Genomic DNA, 6,000 nt, shown 5'->3' with positions numbered 1-6,000 from the left:
ACTTTCCAGCTCTTGGTCCGTAGCCTTGTAGGTTACGGCACTTCAAGTGCACAGCCAAGTACTTTTAAAATGTGGTGAGGGTTTCTGCCTCTACCACCCTTTCAGGCAGTGAGTTCCAGACCTCCACAACCCTCTGGATGAAAACATTTCCCCTTAAATCCCCTCTAAACCTCCTACCAATTCCTATAAATCTCTGCCCCCTGGTTGTTGATCTCTCTGCTATGGGATGAAGTTCTGGGAGTCAGAGAGGCCGAGGTTGCACTGGGAGTTGTCTAATCATTGTCCCAGGAAAAAAATAAAGTTGCGAAGGATGACATTTTGTCTCAGCTCTATTCCAAACCCATCAGTGGACTGCCTTCCACACTGAATGCAATGTCATGCACACAATTATTATTTACACCACTAACAATGGGATCTTGTGCACCATTTCCACAAATTGACAGCTTTATTCCCAAACTGTAACAATAATTTGACCACAAAAAGTTGTTTCTTGATTCAGAGATAGCCAGCGAATGGGATGAGTAAGTGGCAGGTTTAATCTACTTTGCCATGCCCTTGGAGTAGAATTTGGAAGACAATAGGCTAAAATGCAATTAACATGGCACAACATCATTAGTATTGCCCATTGACCAACTAGAGAATGCATAAGCAGGTTAATGATCACGCACTAAATTTTTTGGCCAACACCTTGAAGAGGTGATTCCATAGCCACATTGAGCCCTGATGGAAATGTGGGTTACTAGCCCTTCAAGTCAAGTTCCAGCGAGATAGAAGGGCAATAGAAGAATCACACACCCAAGTGCACATTCCTATTGAGAACCAGTGGAAGCTTTAGAGGACAGGACCTTGAATATTGTGTACAGTTTTGGTCTCCTAATCTGAGGAAGGACATTCTTGCTATTGAGGGAGTGCAGCACCCAGGTTGACAGGGCTGACATATGAAGAAAGACTGGATCGACTAGGCTTATATTCACTGGAATTTAGAAGAATGAGAAGGGATCTCATAGAAACATATAAAATTCTGACGGGATTGGACAGGTTAGATGCAGGAAGAATGTTCCCGATGTTGGGGAAGTCCAGAACCAGGGGTCACAGTCTAAGGATAAGGGGTAAGCCATTTAGGACCAAGATGAGGAGAAGCTTCTTCACTCAGAGAATTGTGAACCTGTGGAATTCTCTACCACAGAAAGTTGTTGAGGCCAGTTCGTTAGATATATTCAAAAGGGAGTTAGATGTGGCCCTTACGGCTAAAGGGATCAAGGAGCAGGGAGAGAAGGCAGGAAAGGGGTACTGAAGTGCATGATCAGCCATGATCATATTGAATGGTGGTGCAGACTCGAAGGGCCGAATGGCCTACTCCTGCACCTATTTTCTATGTTTCTATGTAACTGCATGTTGTCAACGGTTAGGAGAGTTTTGCGGTTCCATGCTTTCCAGTCAGAGAAGACAGACAGGTTGGTCCTGTTTGTGACCCAGAAATGGCGTACATTAGATCCACTCACACACAAATAAAACTCTGTGTTTCAAAAAAAAAGTCAACAGGAAAATATATCTTCCACAAATACCAGGTAGGTGAATGGAACAGTACAATTCAGCAAGACAACGGCGGGGTTCAGATATATGCCATATATATATATAAAGCTGTGTGAGTTTTGCTCTGAATTTCTTGATGGCTTCTTTGCTTTGTAATTTCCTCCCAGCGACACATCTATTTTATATTTATTAGACACACGTGTTGGCAATATCGCAGTATCAATAAAATCCAATACTGAGATCGGCACACTAAGATATTAAGGTTGAATAATGCTGCTGGTACCAATTTAACATCGCAATGCTGACTTTGCATTTGAAAAATTACAAGTGTAAATTTAAATGAAGCTGCTTATTTGCAAATATAATCAGACACGCATAATCAATGAGTGGCTAACAGTACAATCACCATTCACTTAAATAATAATGATTAAAAAGCTGGCCATTGCACCACTACTGAGGGCAATGCTGCAGTTATACTACAGGGTTTTTGACAGTTCCAGTGTAAGACCTGTGTTAGAACGCTGCCAATTTGGGCTGGATTTTCGGGTCTGCTCATTTCGGGGCAGTAAGGGCGGCGGGACAATAAAGTTTGCGCCCAGGAACAGTTTGCGTCTCAGTCAGCAAAATTCAACAGCTGGGCCTCGAGTCTGGGGCGCAGCGCTAAGGGAAGCGTTGCGCACCTCTCTTAGGGCGCTAGGCCTGCTGAGCAAGCGAAAATCCTGAGCTAAAGAGCGGGCACCGGAGCCCTCAAGGAGGGGGGGGAAAAAACCTGAAAAAAACCACCAAAACATTCCCAATAAATAACTCACGCCGCCACAACATAAATCGCAAAAAAAAACCACACTTACCTGAGGTCGGCATTACTCACCTCACTGCAGCCGCGACAGATTGGACCACAGGCGGTCCCAGCAGGGGGCGCTATGGAGGGCTACAGGTCGGGCGGGAGCCAAAAATCCAGCCGATGGGCAGTAATGCTCCGCGCCTCGCTGAGACCGAAAACCCCGGTAGGTCGCCGAAAGCCGGCCGCCCACCCGGAAGAGTTCCTCACCGCCATTGTCAACAGAGGTGGACAGGACCGGAAATTCCAGCCCTTTAAATCTTAAAATTTAAGATGCTGCAGGCATCATTTCCCTTTTTAAAAAAAAAACATAGAATGACGGAGTTTACAGCGCAGAAACAGACCATTCGGTCCGACTGATCTATGCCAGTGTTTATGCTTCACACGAGCCTCCTCCCACCCTCCTCCATTTAAAGCTGTGCGATTATTTTCCACTTCTGCTTTCAAGATGCTGGCCCGTGCTAGGGTATGGTTCTATGGGTGTTGTGTGCCGATGATACCTGGCCAAGTGGCCATTCTTTGTGTATGACCCTTGACCTTGACTATCAGCGGGATAATTGACCTGGTGTATCACGGCCTTGTCTGATTCTATCTGCACCCAACATCCACACGCATGGACTTCCAGCAGTGGTTCCTCGATAGCACCCAGGCGCAGGACGCCCTGCTAATTTTCCCTTCCGCAACTCAGAGGCATTGCGGCTAATTGGAGCTCCGCCAACGACGATCAGCTAGTTCACCAGAGACCAGGGCTTGGATCTGGAAACTTCCTCGGTCTCTTTGGCTCTCTGACTCACTGAATAACGCCACATCGGCTCTTTTTAATTGGTGCTGAGATTTAGGGAAAGAAATTGGGATCGTTTGCGCCTCCTGTTTGCGACCGGGCGCGGTGCCACTAACGACTTCTGCTGAGTTCGGTGGGGGTTTAGCGGTGGCACTACAGCGTTGCGTCCCGCTCCGCCCGGAGATCGTGACGTCATCGCCGAGCGCAGCGCACCGTTAGCACCCTGGACCCCAAATTGGGCATTGCCCCCTGGACGGTGACAGCGCCGGACAGTGACAGCGACAGCATCAGGGGACACGTACCGGGCCCCCGGCTGCTGGCGGGACGCAATTTAAAGGGGAGGTGGCCGGCTGCTCCTGAAAAGAAATGTCCGCTTTTTTTCCCCCCGCACCGATGCTGCTTTGGATGTGGGGTCCATGCCAGCGATCGCTCAGCCCGGCTCTCTGCTTGAGTGACAGTCTGATCGCATGGTCTCCCGGTGGTTCAGGTAGGTGTCTTCACAATCTGCAGAGTATGCAGCGGGAGCCCTTCCCTTTAACTCAGGGAAGAGCCCTTGTACGCATCAGCGCTACGCGGTCCAGTGCGTAACGCTGCTGAGCCGGGCGCCCACTACCGCCCTAGAAATGAAGTGGAGCACTAAATCAAGTGCTCCACTTCCTTTCGGAGGGGGGGCAGTTAACCCCAATTTCTCGCGAGACTTCTGTGCCTGGCACCAAAACTCGCGCCTCGTGAGTATGACCGCCCCCAAATGGGGCGCTCCCAAATGCCTAGGCCTTAGAATCCAGTAAGCAGAGCTCGGTGAATGCGCTCAAGAACACACACCTTAAGTGAACCTTGGCCAACAGGGATGCAGGCAGCGTGCTAACTATGTGCAGTCACTGCACTGCTTGGTGCAACATAACTGGGGCACTGGAGCTTTAATTTGCACTCATACAATGGAGGAAAGAAGAAAAGACTTGCATTTTCCAGCGCCTTTCACGACCTCAGGAAAGCCAATTAAGTACTTTTGAAGTGTAGTCACTGTTGTAACTTAGGAAACGCAGCAGCCAATTTACGCAGAGCAAGGCCCCACAAATGAGATAATGACCGGTAATCTGTTTTAGTGATGCTGGTGGAAGACAGGAATGCAGTGCTGTTCATTTAATATTTTCTCTAACTGCTCTCAAACCCCGGTCGAGGTTAACCAGTCACTGCATCGTCCACTTTTTCCATGAAATGCGCCACCTAGCGGAAGAGGTCAAGGTTGGAAATTTTGGAAAATGGGTTTTGATGAAGGATCCATCATGATTTTTTTTTTAAGTACACAGCTAGGTTAGAAAGTTATTGAATGACTGAAACTCAAGCCCCACTGAGCTACTCTGAACCAAAACAAAACAAAGTCATCACAAGCGTGAAGATGGGTGATGGGTTTTTGGCTTTGTCATGATGCACTGCTCTGAATGGCACTACTGGCAATCAATCCAGCTGAATATGTGCGACCTGAAATTATAAGCTTCACATTTATCCAAGTTCTGACTAAAATGACAATCCTTGGTCCAATTCAGGAAGAAGATAATCATATTTGACAAATTAAGTTGTAAGTTTCAATTTCTCGATTCCCATGAGGTACGCGAATGAGAAGAACCAGCTCAATCAAGCATCGCTATTGTGCTTTGTGTGAGTTTGATTATTACATTGTGTCATTGTAGCTCGTTCACTTTGTGAAGGGATTATCTCGGAAGCTGCTAAGGGAGCAGAATTTGTCAGATAGGCTATTGTCAGTATGTGCACGCACAGCAGAGCTTGGCATGTGTTATTCCTTGCTGCCCTGAGGATTAACTTGCGGTGGGTCAGGTCAACAGTGCCAATGAGGGCAAGGCCCTCCCAATCTTCCACTGCTGGCAATTCTTGTGTATCACCCCCCTCAGCCCAGAACTCTTACTTGCCCTTTTTTAGCAGTGGATTCCTTTGGGCCATCCAAAGGGAGTTGGGATTCAATTTATTTACATAACAACTCTGAGAGTAATCGCCTTTGCCATTACTTTTCCCAGCTAATTGCCTGGCGAAGACACTTGAGTGGGTGTGAAATGGGCACTTTCACTGCTGATTCTGAATTGGACAGATTCTAACCACTAACAAAATGGGGAAGGAATTCTCAAAAAGCAGGGCGGCATTTCCATGAAGCAACGATGATATTAGATGCACCACAGAGAAGGATTATGAACAAGTTGGTAAATTTGAATGAAAATGAGATGCTTGTGTGAATGGACCAGAGGAGGTGGCATGTTGCCATACAGGCCAGAAAGGCCGCTGGTTCTTTCTCTGAACTATTTTGAGTTAGCTAATTTGTCCTAGCTAGGGTAAGTGTTGTCGGAAACAAAGTTGGCTTCAGTATACCCAGACTTGAGTGGGAATAACTAATTGTCTAGGGTTTCCTATATTACAACAGTGACTACACTCCAAAAAAGTACTTCATTGGCTGTAAAGAGCTTTGCGACGTCTGATGGTCGTTAAAGGTGCTATATAAATCCAAGTCTTTATTTTTGATTGCTATAAATTGATCCCTCCTAAGTGATATACAAGTGTGTGGTGTGGGTGTGTGATCAGGGGATTGTGTGTAAAAGGAGAAAATTGGAGTAAGAATTTGTTGTTAATAATGTGAACATTCGTACATAAAATATGAAATGTGAAAAAAAAACAATAGATCATTGAATCAAGTCCTTAAAACCAACTATCTATAATTTAAATTGTGATAAACTCTCGCTAAAATATTCACCTCCTGAGGATTCCCTACTAAATCTGCGAACCTTGACAATCGTGGAGTAAATGGTCCATGCCATCAATCTTTCTTTACAATCTACAACTGATA

This window comes from Pristiophorus japonicus, chromosome 8 (assembly GCF_044704955.1).
Source record: "Pristiophorus japonicus isolate sPriJap1 chromosome 8, sPriJap1.hap1, whole genome shotgun sequence".
NCBI lineage: Eukaryota > Metazoa > Chordata > Chondrichthyes > Pristiophoridae > Pristiophorus > Pristiophorus japonicus.
Note: the sequence above shows the minus strand (reverse complement) of the source record.